Here is a 23,231-nt window from a genome sequence, read left to right on the forward strand (position 1 = left end):
GAGGGAGAAAAAATGGGAGGGTGCAAGGCAGCAGGCCTCACTGTGACCCAGCACAACCTCTTCCACTACCAACATGCTCTCCTCTTGGAGAGACCCCCCTAATGGGGGACCTCAACCGTGTTATTGCTCCCCTTGCTCACCTCACTCTAACAGATCTTCTCTAATCCTTGGGACAATGAGTGAAGTATAGCCCAAGTCTGATCCAAACAGGTAGTGCAGGGCAGGCAACGGATCTGGATTCCCTGCTGGAGACCTAGGGTTCAGAAGGGTGTCTCACCTTAACAATGCTAAAACCAGATTCAGATCAAAGTCTGGGTCAGGGGTTCCCCCTGGCTCTCTTGCCCTGCTGCTAGCCAATGCAAGCTGTAAGCGCTGTGATGTCCTAGCGGCTCAGTGGCAGCTGGGTGGTAAGGAGCAGACTTCCATCCTAGCTCTGCTGCTGCTCATAGTTTATTGCTCACTGCGTAGCTCAGCAGTGTCCTCACAGCCTCGTGGCAAATGCGTCATCAGATTCAGCTCTTCTATGTCAATATCCAACAACAACAACTGGAAGTATTATCTGGCCTCACTGCAAAAGTAAAACTTGTTCACACACAGACCAGGCCTCTGGAGAAAGAGATAGAGAATGATAGGAGGCTTCTCAAAGCTTTAATCTCTAAGGGTTATCTCTGTTCTTTCCCTGGAACACTTTCATATGAAATACAATGATGCACAATTTTAACAGTTTTGGCAGATAATGTATTAGATAAGCCAAAAAGGAAACAATCATATTCAGAGGCAGGAAGGGTTTTCTCCGAGATGGCAAGGTCCAAACAAAGAGAGTCCTAAACATATGTTACATTTTGTTAAATATTTAATTGCAATGATACATCAAGAAATGTTCTCATCCACCTAGGTTTCTTAAAGAAAGAAAATGTGTGTAAGTTTTAAGCATGATCACATTAAGGTGGTCATTATGACACTGGTGGTGACTGTTAAAGTGGCGGTAATTACCCCCAAACGAAGACCATGGCGGTGATAACTCCCATAGACCGACAAAGTAGCACACCATCCGCCAGGGTGTTAACACCACGTACCACGGCGGTAGCCATCAACGGCCAGGCGGAAGACAAAGTAGTGCCCACCATATCATGACACTGCAATCCGCCACGATTTCCGGGGCGGTATCAACGCCATCAAAAGCCTGGCGAAAACACATCACAGAAGATCAAAACTAACCAACAGAGACACAGAGAACTGGAACTTAAAGTCTTCCCGATGCTCTTCTACGTCATGCTTCACCTGGAGCACCAACGCCGACAAAGATGGCGGCGGTGAGTACAGCCACCTAGCACACAAGAGAGGAAGGGAGGAAAAGGAGAGTGACACACACAGGCACAACACACACCATTCATACACACACACACACCATACATATAACCAGCTGCAGACGTAAATCAGTGGCACAGGACACACAGCATAATAATACAAGGACTACAGGTCGGCAGTACTGAAATTGTAATTGCAAGGCAAAAGCCACCATATGAACCAATTTTAGAACAGAGATACATAAACAATTGTCCAGAAATGGCCAATGCTCAGTCCAAAGTCCAGAAGGCCCACATGGCCACAGGGCACAGGGAACAGTCCAAGACCCAACTTGATCCTGACTGACTACGCACAAAACTGTGCAGGGGCAACATCACGGAAGTGGACAGACAGCTCAGTGGGAAGGGGGTGGGGGACACCTCAGCTGAGGTCGGGAACTTGCCCACTGCTCCTGGAGGGGGCTCCATGCCCAATTCCCAATGCTGGGGAGTGCAAGGTTACAGTCTCTAAGGTGGGGAACTTTCCCACTGGTTCTGGAGGGAGCTCCATGCCTAATTTCCAATGCTGGGGAGTTCAAGGTCACAGTCTCTGAGGTGGGGAACTTGCCTACTGATCCTGGAGGGGGCTCCTTGTACAACAGTCCCTGGAAGGGGGCTACATGCCCTCTGCTGGAGGTGAGGGCTGCTATGTCTCAGTTGTAGGTGAGGGCTCCATGACCACTGGTGGTGGTGGTGGTGGTACCCTGACAGCCTCTGCTGGTAGTGAGGGCTGCTGTGTGGTTGAGCGAGAACCTTTTCTTGCATTGGTGGTTGACTGGGAACCTTTTCTGTCTTTGGTGGTTGAGTAGGAACCTTACCCCTCCTGGCTGGTGGAGTGGGATCCTTACCTTTCCTGGCTGGTGAAGTGGGATCCTTCCCTTTCCTGGCTGGTGGAGTAGGATCCTTCCTTTTCCTGGTAGGTGGCGTGAGATGCTTCACCATCTTGCCTCCATGACTAGGAGGTGTCTCCACTGTCCCTGTGACTGTTTGGCTGAGGTGCTGGGCTGGGTAATTGGGACCCTGCTCGTACGGGCAGGACTGGGGAGGAGGTCAAGTTGGACAAGGAAAAGCCTCTTAGGGATGGTGGGGCAGGATGAGGGAGGAGGGATGAGAGTGGAGGTTGAGGGAGTAGTTGTTGGAGGAGTACGTCTGCTGGATTTGGGTCTAGGTGCATGGGCAGTGTGCTGATGTGAGGTGGAAAGCTGTTGAGTGTCTTAGTGCCTGCATTTGTATCCTTTAGGAGGGATGACAGACAGTGTGGGAGAGGACACAGGGGATGCGTGGATGGATGCTAGTGAGGTGTGTGTGCTTGGTGTGGTGATGCTGATGGTGGCTGTTGAAGCAGTGCATGTAGGTGTGAGTGTGGACATGACTGTGAGGGAGGTGGAGGAGGAGGAAGGGGAGACAATGGAGGTAGTGGATAAGGATGTGTGTGCAACTGTCTGGTGATTGTGTGAGTGCTTGTGGACTGAAGTGTGGTGCATGTGTTTGACTGTGCCACTCTTGTGTGATGTTTTGTGTGCATGCTTGTCTGTATGTGTGCATGGGATGGGTTGGGGTTGAGGAGACTGGGACTGGGAAGTGGTAGTTGGAGTGGGGACGGTAGAAACAGGGACAATGGCTGCCATCAGACAGGAGGCCAGAGCCTGATTCGATCTCTGTTGGGCCACCAACCCACTGTGGATGCCTTCCAGGAATGCATTGCTACATCATGGAAGTCAGCCCCTGGATGGCATTCACAATAGTTGGATTCCCTACAGAGATGGATCTCAGGAGGTCAATAGCCTCCTCACTCAGGGCAGAAGGGCTCACTGGGGCAGGTCTTGAGGTGCCTGGGGCAAAGGATATGCCCACCATCCTGGGTGAGCGGGTACAAGCAACTCAGTTTAAGGGCTGCTGGGGGGCAATGCTGGTACGGGGGTGGCGGCTGTACCTTCAGCTGGGGTGGTCACAGAGGTGTCCGCCACCACCAGGGAGCTTCCATCGGAGGAGGAATCAGAGTCAGGTTGTCACCTCCTGTCTCCGCCGTGGTGCTCCCCTCAACCTCCGTCCCACTGGTTCCCTCTGCATTGGTGGGCTCTGCCTCCTGGGTCCTGTGGGATGCAGCCTCCCTCTGTCTCCGGTGCCCCTACGCATCTGCCAGATGATGCTAATGCACACATGAACAGTATGACAGAAGGGGGGAGGGAGAGAAAGGGAACACTGGGTCAATTACAACACCAACAAAAACAGTTGGCATACACAGTACCGTCACACACAAAGATCAGGAATGGGCACTATGCATTGCACTGGCAATCGATTGGCTTGATGCCACTGAGCATTACTCTGACTATTGATATGTTCTGTGTGGATGTAGCATGAAGGCATTCACATCCTTTGCATCTCAACTTACTGTCACCTATGGCTTGTCCTTTTGCAGATGTTGGTGATACGACAACAGTGTCCTGATGAATTTACTGCAGACAGCTACAGCTCATTATTTGTATGCTATCACAGTATTCAGATCATTTGCACTAGATGTTACTGTTCCCAAAAATGCACATTTTCAACACATAAAACAGTGTCACTCAAATTGTGTTCAAGGATGTTTATTGTAGTGCAAATAATTGACTTAAAAGTACAATAGAATGGGGTGATGGAAGAGGAAAGTCCAGGGTATTGTTCCAGTCTGTTTGTAGCACATTTCCAGTGTCCCAGGGGCCATAGGAAGGGGAGCAAAAGGCAGTTCAAAGTGGACAAGGTGACAGGGTAGGACACAAGGGGGACAATCAGGAGAGTCTAATTTCCTGGTGGTGGTTTCAGTCTTGGCAAGTGTCTCTGGCTTCTATCTGGGTCGCAGGGAATGTTTGTGGGGTGGTTCACCTTCTGCAGGGAGAGGGGCGCTGGTGGCTTATGGGTCCTGTGGTGGGGCCTCCTGCCCACCAGCTGCAGTGGAAGTGGAGGGCTGCTCAATGGACTGGCTAGTGGTAGGGGCCCGCTGGTGTGCTGTTTATTCCCTGATGATGTCGGCTATGTCTGCCAGCACCCCTGCTATGGAGATCATGGTGGTGTTGAGAGCCGGCAAGTCCTCCCTGATCTCCTGATGGTGTTTCTCCTGCATCCGCTTGTTCTCCTGTATGTAGTTAAGGATCTGGACCATCTGTCCTGGGATTGTTGTTAGGCCCCCAGGACATTGGTGAGTCGGTTCCCAGGGCATGTACTCCCCCTGTCACATAGCGGTCTTCCCAGTGTCCCTGTTGACATGTGCCTGTGTCCCCTGAACCGTGTGCCCACTGCCACTGACCCCAGGTCCCTGATTTTCTTGGGTGTGAAATGTGGACTGGGGTCCTGAGCAGGTGGGCACACTGCTGATGGATATGTTGTGGAGACAGAGGTGTGGGGAAGCTGGGTGGGTGGTGTGGTGTTGGATACTGATGGGGAAGGCTCTGTGGTTGACTGGGAGTGGGCTGGGGTGACCAAGTGACCAGTGGTCCCTGATGGGTCAGGTAGTTCATCCAGATCCTGATTTCCAGAGTTACTGTCATCACTGTGGGTATCTTCTGTTGGGGAGCTGGTTAGTCGTGGCACCTCCTCTCCGCTGAGATTGGCTGGGGCACCTGTGGGGATGTAAGTGATGTGTTATGCTTCATGTCTGTGACATATTGTATATCCGTAGCTTCCCTTCCATTGCTGTTTCCCTGCCACCTTTGTTTGTGTATGGTGATATATTGTTAGTTCTCCATGCTGTGCATGCTTTTTGAGATGAGTGTCCATGCAGGGCTAAGAGGGCTGTCCATGCATTGGTATCACATGCAGGTCTGGGCATTGGGTTTAGTCATATGTGTAGGTGCAGTGTGTGGGATGGAGTGGAGTGATGGGAGTGAGGATGAGGGTTTGAGTTGGCATGCAGGTATGAGGGTAATAAGTAGCAAATGGTGACTCACCAATTTCCAGTCCTCCGGCAACTCCAGTGAGTCCCTCAGGATGCAGTAATGGCAAGACTTGCTTCTCCCATGCTGTGAGCTGTGGGGGAGGAGATACGGGTCCACCACCAGTGCTCTGTATGGTGAGCTGGTACCTTGCTGCCATGGAACGTACCTTCCCCCATAGTTTGTTAACCTCTTCCTGATGTCCCTTGTTCTTGGATGCTGTCCCATGGCATTCATCCTATTAACCCATGGATTCTCCGCCATAGCTCCATCTTCCTGGCAATAGATATGCTCTGTACCTGTGCTCCAAATAGCTGTGGCTCTACCCTGATTATTTCCTCCACCATGACCTGCAACTCTTCATCTTTGAAATTGGGGTTCATTTGTGGGGACAATGGTGTTGTGTGTAAGTATGTGAGTGTTGGGTACTGTGGTTAGGTATGTGAAGTATGGTGCTTGAGAGATGTATGAGAGTATGTGGTGTGTGTTTATTTATTTATATTCATAAAGGCTTGTGGGTAATGTGAGGGTTGTTTTATAGTGCTGTGGGTGGGTGTGGTGTGTGTGTCAGTGTCAGGTATGTGTGTTTGTGTGGTTTAGTATTTGGGAGGCCATTCTGAGCGCACCGGTGTGTACCGCCAATGGTTTACCACCATTGAATGTCCACAGTGGTGATTCATGGCTCATGATGTGGGGGGTGGTGTTCTGTTGGCGTTACGGTATGGGTGTTGGTACCGCCACTTTAGCACTGACATTTGGGCTTGGGGATTTGTGTATTTGGCAGTATTCTGTCAGATTGGTGTATGTTTGTCACAATATGGAGAAGGGATATTCGCCACTGCAGCAGTATGTTGGCGGCTGTCACAGCGGCGGTAAGGGGGATTTACCACCAATGTCATGATGACGACCTAAGTCATCTCCTTTCACACACATCTTCAAACTAGAAACCTAGTCATAAGAAAACAAGTTAAAAATTATCTTAGCAATTTTTGAGATTCCTATGCAGGTCAGGTGGTTAGAAAAGAATAGAAAATTTATTTTGTTAGCATAGGAAGTTGTGGTATGAAAAGGGCATGCAAAAGCCACTATGGAAAAATTTCAGATTGGAATTTGTTAATGTTAGCAATTTGAGCAAGTTAAGCAAGTGTGGGTCAGGCAAAGATAAGAAAGAACAATGCATGGTTAAAATGCAGCATTTGTTTAGGCCTAAAATTAACTTATACCGTTTATTAATTAAATGTAATTTATTTTTATTGAAACCTCCAGCAACTTCCCCCATCTGATGAATTAGAACCATCCCAAAAATTACATTCACAAATGTTCACTTTCATCTTCTTCCATATCTCGCCTTTTCTGTTTTAGATTTTCTCTTTCTTTCAATCTCTTATATTCTTCATTCACTCTCTAATTCAATTCTAAATCCTTCTTCATTCTTTTGTTAAAGTTTCTTGCTCTCTTCTTTATTGTGTTATATAGTGCTAATATCGAGAAAAAAACAAGCTACTAATATTAATATAGAAACTAATATAGTTTTAAGGATCCCTTCTCCTACTGCCTTCTATTGAGGAAACCCCATTTGCAAAGCTTTGAACTGTGCTTGCAGTTCCTAAAGGTCCAAGTCCAAGCTTTAGATCAGAAATATTCTTTCCATATTCTAATATCTTCTTGCTTTCATCAGGGATGTACGTACTACAGTTTTCAATCTCCAGCATCTTGCAAAATCCACCTTTAGCTGCAAATTGAATATGTAAGGTGTAATAGTTTTGTAAAACTACAGATCTAATTGCTACAAGCTCAGTGTTTTCAAAACTCTGATGGTACTAGTTGCAAATCTATCAACTACTGTTGAAAGTTTTCTAATTGTCACATCATTCAAAACCACGCCTACAGCAGGTATAATTGCTTCAGATATATCTTCCACTAATTGTGTTCCCTCATTCACACTGCATGTGTATCTGTGTGTTGGTCTCATGGTTAATGCATCTAAGCTCCGTATATGGTACATATTTGGAAAAAGCAATCATGAGCAGTGAATACCCTCCAAACATCTGGCAATCTAAAATAAGCATTCTCTAGCTCATGGGCGTAAATCCATGCTCTTCGTTAGTGGGACTTTTGAAAGGACCATGTCAAAGTTTGAATAACTGTATTTAAAATGTCCTTGGCTGTATAATAACATGAGAAATATACTACATGAAATAGCTTAGGAAAGTAGAATATCATCATCAGCTGAAGATGGCATGTGTGCCTACACTTAACAATCCTTAATGTCAATATCATTAGCATATTTTTATATTAATCTAGAATGAAATTAATTGAGTAATCTTCATTTATGTAATCTACAAATTATTTTTTCAACTCATCTTTATCTATACTTGGTTTAGTAATTGTATTTATAAACTGTACTACAGATTTTTCAGTATGCGGTGCAAAGTGTATAGCTACTACTATTGCTACTCCTACCAAAACTATGAGTGTAAGTAAAATCCCTAAGAATATTTTGCCTCTAGTTCTATTAACTATACAAATGTTTCTATATTATCAGATGTACTACCAGTAATTGTTATTGTCGCGTAGGGTCTCATTATCCTAATGAGACTACTGGATTTTCGTTCGCAGTGTGGGGGACTAAGTCTGACCCACAGTGAAGGACCCTTGTCACCCCAAAACCGGGATTTGCTCCGGCTAACTAGCAGTGTCTCATCTCTCCCGAAGGGTAGAGACAATTGGGCAGCTGAGAGCATGACATCTTAGTACTTCCCAGGGAAGTCCTGGTCACTCAGGTCACAACCGGTTCTCTCATACACAGTACGGTCTCACATAGAAATGACAAAGGCAGTTTAAGGTTTAAAGATTGGTTTAATAAAACGACTGCATTTTAGATAGCAAAGCGTGAGCTGCAATAACCAGAACTACACAACACAGTAGGATTAAAATAGTAACGATGAGAGTGAAGCACAAGAATAAGGCTATCATAGTGCAACTAGATTAGGTTCTCTCTAAGTTATATTCTGAGCACAGCATGTGAAGCTCTAAGCCTGCCTTTCAGGTTCCCCCGGGAGGACATCAACCCTCATACCTGAGCAAAGGCCTGTAATCTGCATCAGCATCTGCAACGGGGCAGTCAGCATCTAGTTGTAGGTTCCTGGTCGGAATCTCCCTCTGACGTGTACTAGGACTAGAAAGTGTTTTTATAACTAACACGCAGATGTTCTAAGAAAACGTCCCTACATAAGAATGCGTGTTTTCTACGAACACTAGAGACTAAACTTCTACCATGTTTACCGGCAATGTACCAGACTGCAGCCTTGACTGAAGCACAGGGTGAGCAAGAATGCATTGTGTGAGAACACAGTGCTGAACTAAGCTGAACAGTGTGATAGAAAGAAATAAAACAAGACTGTAAAACTTGTTATTGTAAAATAACAGTGCGAGGCTAAATAAAATGTATATAGGCCTAATATGTTAACCTAACGTGCATGAAGATACATTAAATAATGGCTACACTACATTATAACAGTAAGTTATGTGTATTGTTAAACGCTGAACAATAACAGTATCTTCAGGTTAGTTTCTTCTTGAGTTAGTCTTTTTTGTTATACTTTGTTATTAGTATCTTCCATTAGACAATCTGTAGAACTACTCCATGTTCTTCTAAATTGTTATCCCTACTCTTCAGCTGCTCCCTAGGATCTGGGTACTCTTATTATATTCTTGTGAGTATTTTTAATAGTCTCTTTTTATTTCCTAAGATGTTCTGTACATTCTAGCAGTCTTTATTTTTTTGTTCATTTCTCACTACAGTGTGTTAATCAATCAAGTATTTTCTTTTTATGACTTTTCAAAGTCAGGCAGTTCTTTCCTCTAGTCAAGCAAATCGGAAATTTGAATTACAGAATTTGTGTGACATAATATGCCCATTCAAGTGACAAATATCTTCAACAAAATACTCAACATCTTCCAGATCTCCTGAGTGTGTTGTGTTCTTCTTCTTTGTCACTCATACCACTTAATTCTGTTTCTTCTTTGATTGTTGGTGGTATGGATTCAAGTGACACACCTGATCTTAATTTCTTTTGGCTGCAGGCTTTTGGTCATGTGGATCACTTGTTGTCTCATTCCTTCCCCTACATCCTTGAGATTTTCCACTTGCCCTGTGACTGATCCAGAAGACACCTCTTTGACTTGATTTATTTGTTCTTCTCCAGTTCTCATGCCACTTTGTGAGATATCCAGCAATTAAACAAATTAAAATAATGTGTTTGTGATAAGAATTACTTGATAGGGGCCTTTCCAATGTGACTCTGGACAAGACTTTCTCATGTGTTTCTTTACTAAGACCCAGTCTCCAGGACTAAGGCCATGGCACTGCTCCTGGTGTGGTTTAGCAGTGACATCTTCAATCTGTCAACAGAATGTACACATCAGCCAATCCTTTACAGTAATCAAGTACCATGTCATCTGCAATATTCACAAATGCATTTGCTTGAACTGCAAGTAATCTCATTGCTCTGCCCATCAAGACTCATAAACACTAGAGGCAAAGCATCAGGCCATTTCAGTGAAGCTGAATCACAAGGGTTTTGCCAAACTTGATTTAATTGTCCCATTAAGTTACTCGACTATGCCAGAGGCTTCAGGTTGATAACTACAATACAGCTTCTGTTTAGCTTGTAGGGAAGCACACAACATGTTTATAATCTCACATTTAAAGTGAGCACTTCAATTTGACTCTAGAGAAATTGGCATACTGTACCTTGGAACTAACTTCCTAACCAGTAATTTTGCTACAGCAGGGATATCATTTCTCCTTGTTGGGTAGACCTCCACTCATCTGGGGGAACATGCAGACAATCAACAGAACATGTCTCAGACCACTACAAATAGGCATTTTGATGAAGTTCATCTGCATTCTGTTGGAAGGGCCTTCCTATATGGCACAATGTGACTTGTGTTCATTTGCTGCATTGTTCTGTTGACATGTTATCCATTGATGACACAGTTCTTCTGCTTGGGCTCTGAATCTGTGATCAAATCAATTTTGCTTAAATATTTGTTTTATGGCCTCCCTTCCTAAATGAGTCATTCAATGAAATGTCTTGTCATTGGAGATAGTAAACTGCCTGGCAGTACTAGTCTCCCATCCATTGAAACCCAAAGATTATACTCATCTATCCCACAGCCTGCTCTGATCCATCCCTATATCTCTGGGCCTGGGGCATTCTCTTGCATTTGTCTAACTTCATCCCACCTGTGAGCAACTCATCATCATCATGAAAAAGATATAGGTGGTCATTACAACCCTGGCGGACGATGTTAAAGCGGCGGTAAGACCACCAACAGGCCGGCGGAAAAAACGGAATCACGACCGTGGCGGAAAGCCACTTTAACTCTCCGACTGCCAAGGCGGTACAAACAAACAGCGCAGTGGTCACCGCCAACAGACAGGCGGGAGACAATGTACCGCCCACAGTATCACAACCTACCAATCCGCCACCTTTTCCGGCGCAGATTAATTGAACCTACCAATCCGCCACCTTTTCCGGGGCAGATTAATTGAACAAGAACACGGCAGAAACAGGACTTCGAAGGGAAAACGCTCACCTCTATACACCCCACGAGGAACCAGGATGCCATGGAACCAGAGCTTCACATTTTCCCTGCCCTTATCTTCTTGCTCCTCTAACAGGAGCACGAACGCCGATGTCGAAGACCACGATGAGTACTGCACCTACGACACAAGGGAGGGGGGAGGGATAAAACAGGGACACACACACGCAACATGCAACACCCCCACCCTCACCCACTACAATACACACACCAATACATGTTGATACATTACAGTTACACCCCCCATTCCCCCCAGAAGAATGCAAAGACAAAAGGAAATGAGTGTAACCATAGTAATATATTAAAATCCAGTACACAAAATATATATACACTATAAACAAATATATACACCAAGAATAGTAGTCCAGGTATTGCTCCATTGAAGTCCGTGGAACACTGGGCCCACACTGCATGGGCAAGGCCCACACTCAGTACCCAAACATGATGGAGAGAACACTGCAGGGGCATCAGATAGCAATAAAACTGGCACCTCAGGGGGAAGGGAAAGGGGGGCACCTCAGCCGGTTGAGTGCACAACGCTAAATCCACGAGGGGGCCTCATGCCCACTGTTCAATCCTGGGGAGTGCAAAGCTCCAGTCTCTCAAGTCTCTACAGTGGGTGGTTTGCCCACTGTTCAATCCTGGGGAGTGCAAAGCCACAGTCTCTCAAGTCTCTACAGTGGGTGGTTTGCCCACTGTTCAATCCTGGGGAGTGCAAAGCCACAGTCTCATAAGTGGATAACAGTCTCCACTGGTTCTGGAGGGGGCTTTGTGCCCAGAGTGCTTCATCCTGCCAAGGACTGTGTGAGTGGTTGTATCTCTCCACTGGTTCTGGAGGGGGCTTTGTGCCAAGAGTGCTTCATCCTGCCAAGGACAGAGGTAGTGGATGCCTTTCTCCACTGGTTCTGGTGTGGGCTTTGTGCCCACAGTGCTTCATCCTGCCAAGGACTGTGTGAGTGGATGTATCTCTCCACTGGTTCTGGAGGGGGCTTTGTGCCAAGAGTGCTTCATCCTGCCAAGGACAGAGGTAGTGGATGCCTTTCTCCACTGGTTCTGGAGGGGGCTTTGTGCCCAGAGTGCTTCATCCTGCCAAGGACTGTGTGAGTGGATGTATCTATCCACTGGTTCTGGAGGGGGCTTTTGTTCTGGAGGGGGCTTTGTGCCCAGAGGGATTCATCCTGCCAAGGACTGTGTGAGTGGATGTATCTCTCCACTGGTTCTGGAGGGGGCTTTGTGCCCAGAGTGCTTCATCCTGCCAAGAACAGAGGTAGTGGATGCCTTTCTCAACTGGTTCTGGAGGGGGCTTTGTGCCCAGAGTGCTTCATCCTGCCAAGGACTGTGTGAGTCGATATATCTCTCCACTGGTTCTGGAGGGGGCTTTGTGCCCATAGTGATTCATCCTGCTCATGGCGGACTCAGTAGCGTCAGTGCCCTTGGCGCTCATGGGCCAGCGGTGCTTGTGGCGGCGGTGTCCTGTTCAGCGGTGCTTGTGGTGGAGGTGTCCTGTTCAGCGGTGCTTGTGGCGGTGGTGTCCTTGGCAGCGGTGCCTGTGGCGGAGGTGTCCTGTTCAGCGGTGCATGTGGCGGCGGTGTCCTTGGCAGCGGTGCTTGTTGCAGCGGGGTCCTTGACAGCGACTCAGCTGCTGGAGGTCCTGTCTGGCCCAGCAGGATTGGTGCTGGCGGTCCTGTCTGGCCCAGCAGGGCTGGTGCTGGCGTGATGTGTGGCCCAGCGGGGCTGGGGCTGGTGCTGGCGGTCCTGTCCGGTCCAGGGGGGCTGGTGCTGGCAGGCCCGTGTGGCCCAGCGGGGCTGGTGCTGGCGGTGCTGTGTAACCCAGCGGGGCTGGTGCTGGCGGCCCTGTTTGGCCCAGCGGGGCTGGTGCTGGCGTGATGTGTGGCCCAGCGGGGCTGGTGCTGGCGGTCCTGTGCGGTCCAGGGGGGCTGGTGCTGGCAGGCCCGTGTGGCCCAGCGGGGCTGGTGCTGGCGGTGCTGTGTAACCCAGCGGGGCTGGTGCTGGCGGCCCTGTCTGGCCCAGCGGGGCTGGTGCTGGCGGTGCTGTGTGGCCCAGCGGGGCTGGTGCTGGCGGTCCTGTCTGGCCCAGCAGGGCTGGTGCTGGCGGTCATGTCTGGCCCAGCGGGGCTGATGGCGGTGGGCTCCTGGACAGCGGGGCTGGTGGCGGTGGCCTCCTGGCCAGTGGGAATGATGGCGGTGGCCTCCTGGGCAGTGGGGATGATGGCGGTGGCCTCCTGGGCAGCGGGGATGATGGTGGTCTTCTCCGCCGTGCTGCTCTTCCCAGACTTGCTGGGTTTCTTGTGCCCCTTCCCCACCTTGGAAGGTGTGGAAGATGACTCCACACTCCCACCTGTAACCCTGGTAGCGGCTTTGGTGGCTGGAGTCTTCCCCCTCTCCTGCCGGGCCCTGGCCAACTTTTGATGCTTGACAGGTGGGGTACTGTCCGTGCTCTGGCTCCTTGACACACTGGCTGCCCTGCTGCCTGGTGCACTCCAGAATCCGGTGACTACTGGCACCACTTGTCCCTGAGATGTTGTGGGTGAGGTGCTAGTTGGGACCTGGAGAGTCGGGCCCTAGGAGACTGATGGGGTGGGGGAGGTGAGGGAAAGAGGTCAAGGGTGGACAGGAAAAGTTTGTTGGGAACACTAGGGCGGGTAGCTGGAGCGGGTTTGGGAGTGGAGGAAGAGGTTATGGTTGTAGGAGGTGTACGTTTGGTGACTTTGGGTGAAGGTGCATGCATTGCAGGCTGTCGTGAGGTGGATGGCTGTTGGGTGGGTGTGTGCCTGCGTTTGTGTATCTTGGGAGGTGGCGCCACAGACACACTGGGAGAGGACACAGGGGACGTGTGAATGGTAGTGGGGGTGGTGACTGCATGTGAGCGGGGTGTGGTGGGTGTGTGTGCTGGTGATGGAAGTAGTGGCTGTAGATGTAGTGCATGCAGGTGTGAATGGAGATGAGACTGGGAGGGAGGAGGGAGACGAAGAGGAGGGGGACACAGTGGAGGCAGTGGATGTTGGTGTGTCTGCATGTGTGTGATGCTTGCGTGAGTGCCTGTGGGATGTGTGGTGCTTATGTTTGCCAGAGCTTCCCTTGTGTGTTGAGGTGTGTGCATGCTGGTGTTGAGGTGTGTGCATGCTGGTCTGATGGTGTGCTTGGGGTAGGCTGAGGTACAGGGGTGTGGGTCTGGGTGGAGGAAGTTGGAGGGGGGGAGGCTAGAGACAGGGACAATCGCTGCCATTAGTGCTGAGGCCAGAGTCTGAAAAGCTCGCTGAAGGGCTGCCTGACCAGAATGAATGCCCTCCAGGAATGCATTGGTTTGTTGCAACTGCCTCTCTACATCCTGGATGCATTCAAAATGGTAGGCTGCCCAACAGTGAGGGACCTGAGGAGGTCAATGGCCTCCTCACTGAGGGCAGCAGGGGTGATTGGGGCAGGGCCTGAGGTGCCTGGGGCGAAGGTGATGCCCACCCTCCTGGGTGAGTGGGCATGGGGCAAAGGCTGAGGGGCTGTTGGGAAGGCTTTGCTGGTAGGGTGGGTGGCGCCTGTACCTGTAGATGCGGGGTCACAGATGTGGCCGCCACCACAAAGGAGCTCCCATCTGAGGACGAGTCTGTATCACTGCTATCAGCTCCTGTCCCCGCCGTGGAGCTCCCCTCGCCCTCCGTCCCACTGGTGAATTCCGAGTCCGTAGTCTCGCCCTCCAGGGCCATGTGGGATGCAGCTTCCTCCTACTCCGGTGCCACTGCTCCTCCGCCTGCTGATGCTAATGCACAAAAGAACAGTGAGACCCCAAAAAGGGGGGGGAAGATAGAAGAAAGACATGTTGAGTGCATGCATTACCGCTACCGTTGGCGGACACAACAGACACAGAAGCCCCTTGCACTACCCCGCATACTTGGGGTCCACAGTTCAATCCCTGGGACATGGCCTACAAGGCTATGGCCGACATCTGCACACATGAAAGTCACAGGAGCCTGACTAGGTGTAGTTGGCACTGTAAACAGGTGGGGTGGGATGACACAGGGTCTGTCAGAAGAAGGGGACCTACCTAGCACAGACGCCCTGGCCTAGGGAAACCACAGCCCACCTCCCCCACCCAGACACCTCCACTGCGCGCTGAATCAACTGAATGAGAGTGTACTCACCCCCTTGTGGCTGCTGTGATGCCCTCAAGCGCCCATCCAACTCCGGGTACGCCACCGCCAGGATCCTGAACATCAGGGGGGTCATGGTGCGACGGGCACCCCTCCCACGTTGGGAGGCCATCCCTAGCTGGGCCTCCGCCGTCTTCTTGCTCCAGCGGCAAATGTCCTCCCATCTCTTACGGCAGTGGGTGCTCTGTCTGTGATAGACCCCAGGGTCCGGACGTCCTTGGTGCTGGCACACCAGATGTCCTTCTTCTGGTGGGCGCTGACCTACATGAATTGTACAGGGGAAAAAGAACAGTTATTACCAACTGCACCATCACAGTCATTGGCCCCCATCCCTACCCTTGCCATGTGGCACAAACACTCACCGTCGTTTCATGCATGCACACCTCAATCTCCCCCCCCAATCTTTCATCCACCCCACTCCACACAGGCATAGCCCATACAGCATGCACCCACTGTACTTACCTGTTTGTCTGGAGGACCTTAGAGTAGCGTGTACTGGGGGAGGACCCCATCCACGAGTTTCTCCAACTCCTCCGTGCTAAAAGCAGGGGCCCTTTCCCCAGACGCACGAGCCATTGTCTATTCCAGACTGAGGTCACAGCAGCACTTGCAGTGTAGGTCCTCTCCTGTCGAAGATTAGGTATCGAGTGATTGTACAGATAGAAAATGGTGGTCACGTCCACGGCGGTGCATACCGTCACCGCCGGCATACATCGGGTCCAATGTTAACCAATGCAGAATTGCGCTGCGGTCTTCGACCACCTACCGCGACGGTGTACAACGCCAGTGCAGTTACCTCACATCCCATTGTCCCACTTTACAGGTCAGGCAGCCGCCATTTCAGGGGCCCACATGGCTTAATTTTTAACTGCGTCACACATACCTAGGCCTTGCCTCAACACTAATGCATACAAATTATGGATTATAAATTGTCTTCTGTGTAAACTGTGGGTACGTACCTCTGAGTTGGTTGACTCTGTGCTCGCTGTTGTCCTTCATAGGCACCATCCGCTGGGACATATGAGGAGATGGCGGCATCCTCCGGTGTACAGACCGCTGGTAGACCTGTCGACAATGGAGGAAAGACATGTGATCATCACCTACAGGCTTGATCGTGCCACAATCCTGGAACTGTGTGCCCAGTTGGAGCCAGACCTGATGTCAGCTATCCGCCATCCCACAGGAATCCCCCCTCTAGTGCAGGTGCTGTCAGTACTCCATTTCCTTACAAGTGGGTCATTTCAAGCAACAGTGGCCATAGCATCAGGGATGTCCCAGCATATGTTTTCCAACGTGTTGTCCAAAGTGTTGTCTGCCCTTCTGAAACACATGCGGAGCTACATCGTTTTCACTCAGGTGGAGGATTTGCCTACAGTGAAAGGTGACTTCTATGCCCTGGGACATATCCCCAACATCATAGGTGCCATTGATGGGACACATGTGGATTTGGTACCCCCCCCCGCAGGAGTGAACAGGTGTACAGAAACCGGAAGAGTTATAATTCGATGAATGTGCAGATGGTGTGTTTGGCAGAACAGTACATCTCCCATGTGAATGCCAAATTCCCTCAGTGCATGACACTTATATCCTGCGGAATAGCCGCATCCTTATGTGGTGGCCAACTCCAGAAGCACCGTGTGTGGCTATTAGGTGAGCACCTGGAAGCAAGTCAGTGGGAATGGTTGTCTGGGGATATCCCTACAGGTTAGTGTGTGTCTAACAGTTGTCCCTCACCATTTGCAGGTGACTCTGGTTACCCCAACCTGTCATGGCTACTGACCCCAGTGAGGAATCCCAGGACAAGGGCAGAGGAGCGCTACAATGAGGCCCATGGGCGAACTCTGAGGATTATAGAGCGGACCTTCGGCCTCCTGAAGGCCAGGTTCAGGTGCCTTCATATGACAGTTGGATCCCTATTCTACTCACCAAAGAAGGTGTGCCAGATCATCGTGGCCTGCTGTATGCTTCACAACTTAGCATTGCAACAACAGGTGCCTTTTCTGCAGGAGGATGGTCCAGATGGAGGTGTTGTGGCAGCTGTGGAGCCTGTGGACAGTGAAGACGAGGAAGCAGAATAAGAGGACATCGACAACAGGGACTCAGTGATCCTGTAATACTTCCAGTGAGACACAGGTAAGAATACAAACCTGCCTACTTCATGTACTTTAACACTACTACCTCTCTACTGTCTGACGTTTTCACCCAGTGTATGGTCACTGAGTTGTCACTTTCCCTTACGATTTCACAGATGTGGGTCCCACTGTGTGACATCTGCTTTGTTTCCTCATGGACTAGAGCTATGTGACATAGGTATGTTGACATTACAATTGAAAGAACATTTTGACACTGTAATTGCTAATACACTATTTCAAAATCACAGACAGACTCCAGATTGTTTTGTGCTTTAGGGGTGTTTATTTAAGTGCTCAATATTGGAGGGTGCTGTAAAATGGTGAGGGGTGATGGTGGAGGAATGTCCATGGCAGAGTCCTGTCTAATAGTCTCACAGGTGTATTGCCCAAATGGGCATAGGAAGTGGAGCTGGGGCAGTTTGAGGTTGGACAGGGTGACAAGATGGGACAAAAGGATGACATTAAGGGCGGTCTCATTTCTTGGCGGGGGTCTTGGCATCGTTCTCTGTCTTTGTCTTGGAGCTCAGGAACCGATTGCAGGGTGGTTCTCCCTCTGCAGGGGGTAGGGTGCTGGTGTGGTGGTCCTGTGGCAGTGCCTCTTGTCCACTAGCGCAGGCGGAGGTGGTGGTCAGTTCATCGTCCAGGCTAGTGTCAGGGGCCCCTTGTTGTGCCACAGTGTCCCTCCTGGTGTTGAGGACTTCCTTCAGCACCCCTACGATGGTGCCCAGGGTGGAATTGATGGATCTGAGTTCCTCCCTGAAGCCCAAATACTGTTCCTCCTGCAGCCGCTGGGTCTCCTGAATCTTGGCCAGTACCGTTGCCATCATCTCCTGGGAGTGGTGGTATGCTCCCATGATGTTGGAGAGGGCCTCGTGGAGAGTGGGTTCCCTGTGCCTGTCTGCCCCCTGTCGCACAGCAGCCCTCCCAGTTCCCCTGTGTTCCTGGGCCTCTGTCCCCTGGACTGTGTGCCCACTGCCACTGCCCCCTGGTCCCTGTTGTTGTTGGGGTGGTGGGTTAGCCTGGGTTCCCTGTAGTGGTGGACACATTGCTGATTGACATGTCCTGGGGACAAAGGTATAGGCCCGCTCGGTGGATGCTGTGCTGGTGTTTCCAGAGGGGGGAATCTCTGTGGTGGCCTGTGACTGTGTCAGGGGAACCGACTGTCCCGAGGTCCCAGATGGGCCGGGCTGGTCATCTAGATCCAGTTGGACAGAGCTGCTGTCATCACTGTGGGCCTCTTCTGTTGGTGGAGTGGACATGTGTGGACCCTCCTGTCCAGTGAAGTTGGGTAGGGGTCCTTCAGGGGTATAAAAGGATGTTTATTGCATCTGCGTGTGCCATGGTGTGCAATGGGTGGATGACCGTGTAGCCCAGTGCTTGCATTCCTGTGTGGGACCTTGTGTGATGGTGGTTTAGGGGGGTGTATGGGTATGTGCAGCGGCCATGCTTTGGTGATGGGTGTCCATGCTTTGTTGTTGCATGCAGGGCTTGGTGTTGGGATGTGTTGTTTGTGATATTGGGATATTTGTGAGGAGTTGGAGTGATGGGGTGAGGGTGGGGGTATGTGATAGCATGCAGGTAGGGTGGGGGATGTAATAGTTAAGATTTGACTTACCAGAGTCCATTCCTCCATCTACTCCTGCGAGGCCCCCAGGATGCAGAATTGCCAAGACTTGCTCCTCCCATATTGTTAGTTGTGGGGGAGGAGGTGGGAGTCCGCCGCCAGTCCACTGAACCGCAAGGTGGTGTCTTGAGACCACGGAACACACCTTCCCCCGTAGGTCGTTCCACCTGTTCCTGATGTCATCCCTATTTCTTGGGTGCTGTCCCACTGCATTGACCCTGTCCACTATTCTTCGCCATAGCTCCATCTTCCTAGCTATGGAGGTGTGCTGCACCTGTGATCCGAATAGTTGTGGCTCTACCCGGACAATTTCCTCCACCATGACCCTGAGCTCCTCCTCAGAGAACCTGGGGTGTCTTTGCCGTGCCATGAGGTGGTGTGGGTGATGTGTGGGGTGGTGTGTGTAGTGATAAGTGGGGTGATATTTAGTGGTGTGTTGTGTGAGGTGCGTGGAAGGTATGTGGGTGATGGTATTGTGTGCCTCTGGATGCTTGGTAGTAGTTTGTAGTGTCTCTCTCTGGCCTTCTTTCTGTATTTTGGTCGTAGTGGTTTGTGGGTGATGTGGGTGTGTGTTTTTTTATTGTAATGGGTGTGTGGGAGTAGTGTGTGTATGTGTATCAGGTGTGTGTATTTGGAATTGTCCAATGTGGCTGTGTTTTGTAAGAGTGTGTGTATTTTGAGTGCAGCGGTGTGTACCGCAAATGGAATACCGCGGTTGAAAGACCACTGCGTGGATTCGTGGGTCGTGATAGTGTTGGCATATTGTAGAGGTTTTGTTTTCGCCAGTTTATCACTGACCTTTGGTGTGGCCGACTTGTGTGGGTGTGTCAATTTTTGCAGATTCCGAACAGTGGGTCATAATGTCCGTGGCGGAATTCCGCTGCCGCTGCAGTGTGTTGGCAGTCTTCTGCACGGCAGTAAGCGCCTTTTACCGCCAATGTTGTAATGAGGGCCATAGTCTTTTTTAGATTAATTTGTGAAAGATCCATTGAATGTGCAGGCCACACTTGCACAATAGAGTGACAATTCTTCAACATACCTGTTACCAACTGTGGCCTTATTATCGCTCCAGTGTTCCTCATATTGTACTGCATCAATTTCAGTTGGGAGTTGTAAAGCTTCCAATAATTTTTTAATACATTCCGCAATTCTAATGGGTGAACCAGATGAGGTCATAAAACTTCGCTGTTACCACAGTTGTCCAAAATCAAATCCATACCAATTGTCTATAAATATAGTCACTCTCATTAGCGCCATCAAGCTACAAGCCCTAGTAAGCGCAATCAATTCTGCAACTCATACTGAGAAAATTCCTTGAAGCCATGATGCTTTTATTATCTCTTGAATTTTTCACACTATATAAGCTTCCCTCAAAGATCCTTCATTTGTTATCAAGCATGAGCAATCTACAAATAGGACATATCTGGAGTAGGCCAAGGAGGAGTAAATGGAGTCCTGCTCTGTGGAATTTCATAGAGTTGAAAATAAATCTCAGTGGAATGCCGCAGAGGTGGAGTTCTGTGACCCGCGGTGTCCTCCTGAATGAGCTGATCTCAGAAATGCTAATCAAAGTCGGGCTCAAGAGGCCCGTAGACAGTGAAAGCTAAAGTTTCAGGCCTCTTGTGCACCAGCCAGTCCCATCTATAGTGCAGGCTGGTGCACTAGAGGCCTGAAATGGCAGTTCTCTTTTGCTGCCTATGGCCCTGGCCTGAATTCAGTGCACACAGGACAAGCTGGTGCACAAGAGGCCTGAAATGTCAGCTTTCACTGCCTATGGCCCTGGTCTGAATTCAGGCCAGGGCCATAGGCAGCAAAAGCTGCCATTTCAGTCCTTGTTTGTGCACCAGTGTGCACAAGCAGGGAAATAGAGAGTAAGAGATGAGCACTTACCTGGGTCTTCCCGATGGTCCCCCTCTCCTCATTGTCCGACGGTGACGAGTCTCTCTCCACAGTGGCTGCCTCCCTGTATGATCCGGTGTGCTCTACAAACCAGTTATGGGCTGCAGAGCGCAAGCACAGACTGCGGCTGCAGTGTGCATCGGGTGAGCTTTATTCCAAGGGCGGGGCTAGCAGAGTTTTTTGTATAACTCCATGCTCCAAGCAGAGCTTGGAGTTCCAAAAACTTTGTTAGCTCTGCCAGCAGAGCAGCGCTCCCCACATAGGCCTAATCTTGACTTATTAATTGCTCATCTTTTATGTCTGGTAAGGGTTTGGTGCAAAAGGCTGTGACAGCAAGGCAATCATGTTGGAAATGTACAGATTCATTTCCTTCAGGAATTGGTAACAAGATGCTGGGATTCAGTACTTGATATCTTCTCAACACAATGTTACTTTCTGCTAAAATCTGCTGCTCGTATTTGGTTAGTTGAGAGCCTGTAAGGTGCTGAGTCTTGGTTCTTTTGAGCAAATCTTCAACAGAGTGAGGGGCCATCACTGTTATTGGATATCCCATCACTATGGGGGTTATTACGACCCTGGCAGTTGGCGGTAATATGGCGGTAAGTACTGCCAACAGGCTGGCGGTACTTACTGCCATATTATGCCATTGGCGGGTTGGCTGAAGCTAACCCACCAATGTACCACTCCGACCGCCACAGTGGTAACAGTCGCCGGGCTGGAGATATCCATCTTCAGACCGGCTGCCATCACTGTTCTGCCTGCGGGATTATGATCCCGCCTACCGCCATGGTTTTAGTGGCCTCCTTACTGCCCTGTCACTGATAGAGGTCTTTCCCCCTCCCTCTCCAGTTACCCCTTCTACTCCCTGCTTCTCCAAAGCCCCCCACCCCTCCTAAATTCATGCCCCCTTCACACACACACACACGCACACACACATACACACACCCTTTTCCCATAAACATCCACGCATTCATACATCCACTCACACACTTTCAAACATTCACACAGAGACGCAGTCACAAAACACAACATACACGTACTCACACCTCCATACATGCACACTCGCATCCAACACACAACACACACCTGCATCCACACACATACAAACATACATACAAAAACCCACACACAACACCCCCCACCCCCTCCCCTGTCGGAGACCTGACTTACCTGTGTTTAGGGGGTCCTCCGGCAGGAGACGGGGCACTGCTTCCTCCAGCAGCATCTGCCAGTAGAACACCGTCAGGCCAGAACACCTTACGGCCAACCGCAAGCATGGCCACAGACGGATTTCCTCTATCCTTCTGGTGGAAATCCAGCTGTGGCCATAATACAGCAGATGGTTGGTAGCTGAGGCTATGGTCTTTTGGTGGTCATCGCCACGGCGGTAGGCGGTTTTTACCACCATTGTCAAAATGAGGGCCTATATTTTCACATTTTTCAAGACTCACACTTACTACAGCTACTGCTTTTAGGCACCCAAGTAAAGCAAATAGTTACAGGATCAACGGTCACTGAAAAATATGTTACCACATGTTTAGCATCCTCATGTATTTGTGTTAGCCCTATAAGACCACATCCCACCCTCTCACTGCAAAACAATATGAAATCTTTTTGAATAATCTGGCATTCCAAGTGCTGTGGCACAACTTTCTCTCAGCTCTAGGAAAGCTTTCATAAATTATTTGCCTCATGGGCTTGGAGCTGGTACATCTTTTTGCATTAACGTCAGTGAAGGTTTTGCCTCGAAGAAAATGTTAGGTATCCAATGTCTGCAGTGGCCAACCATTCCCAAATTCATCCTGACTTCTCTCTGTATTTAATGAGCATTAATCCTCAAAACTGCTTCACCTTTCTCTCTTGATATTTTCCTTGTTCCCTTTTCAATAATGGGTCCCAAGTACTCAACCTCTTTTTTGACAATATTGCATTTTATTTGGAGACACCCATTCTCTGTCAAATGATTCAATAATGCAATGGTATCAATTTTGAAAGATTATTCAGTCTATAATGTCACACTTCTGGATGTATTGTCTCTTTTAAATCTGCAGGTATATCTTTTGTTGCCAACATTGGATAAATCCCCACTTTTTCTTGCTGAGCAGTTTTAAAATCCACATCCTGCATCTAAAATTCCACTCCTTGTGGTGTGCAATAGATGGTTCAATTTAACTTGCACAATAATTCTCTTCCTAGAAGGTTTATGGGACTTGAATCACACACAACAAAGTGATGATCTTCAAATGATCCTATTTGTACAAGAACTTCTTTTGAAATTGGGTATGTAATTTGTCTGTTTGCATCTCCTACAACTTGTATTTCTTTTCCTGAGAGGGGTAAGTCTGGTACTCCCACAGTGGAATGAGTAGCTCTGGTGTCAATAAAAAAATAACACTTGGTGGCCATTCACCTCACCTTCTACAAATAGTCCACATTGGTCTACTTCTAAGACTGCTCCAAGCGCGCAATATGTCTTCCCTCTCAGGCACTGTCCTTGTGCCATGCTTGAGTATGACCCTTCAATGCTATTTAAACTTTTGAAATTGTGAA

Source organism: Pleurodeles waltl, chromosome 12, assembly GCF_031143425.1.
Source record: "Pleurodeles waltl isolate 20211129_DDA chromosome 12, aPleWal1.hap1.20221129, whole genome shotgun sequence".
Lineage (NCBI taxonomy): Eukaryota > Metazoa > Chordata > Amphibia > Caudata > Salamandridae > Pleurodeles > Pleurodeles waltl.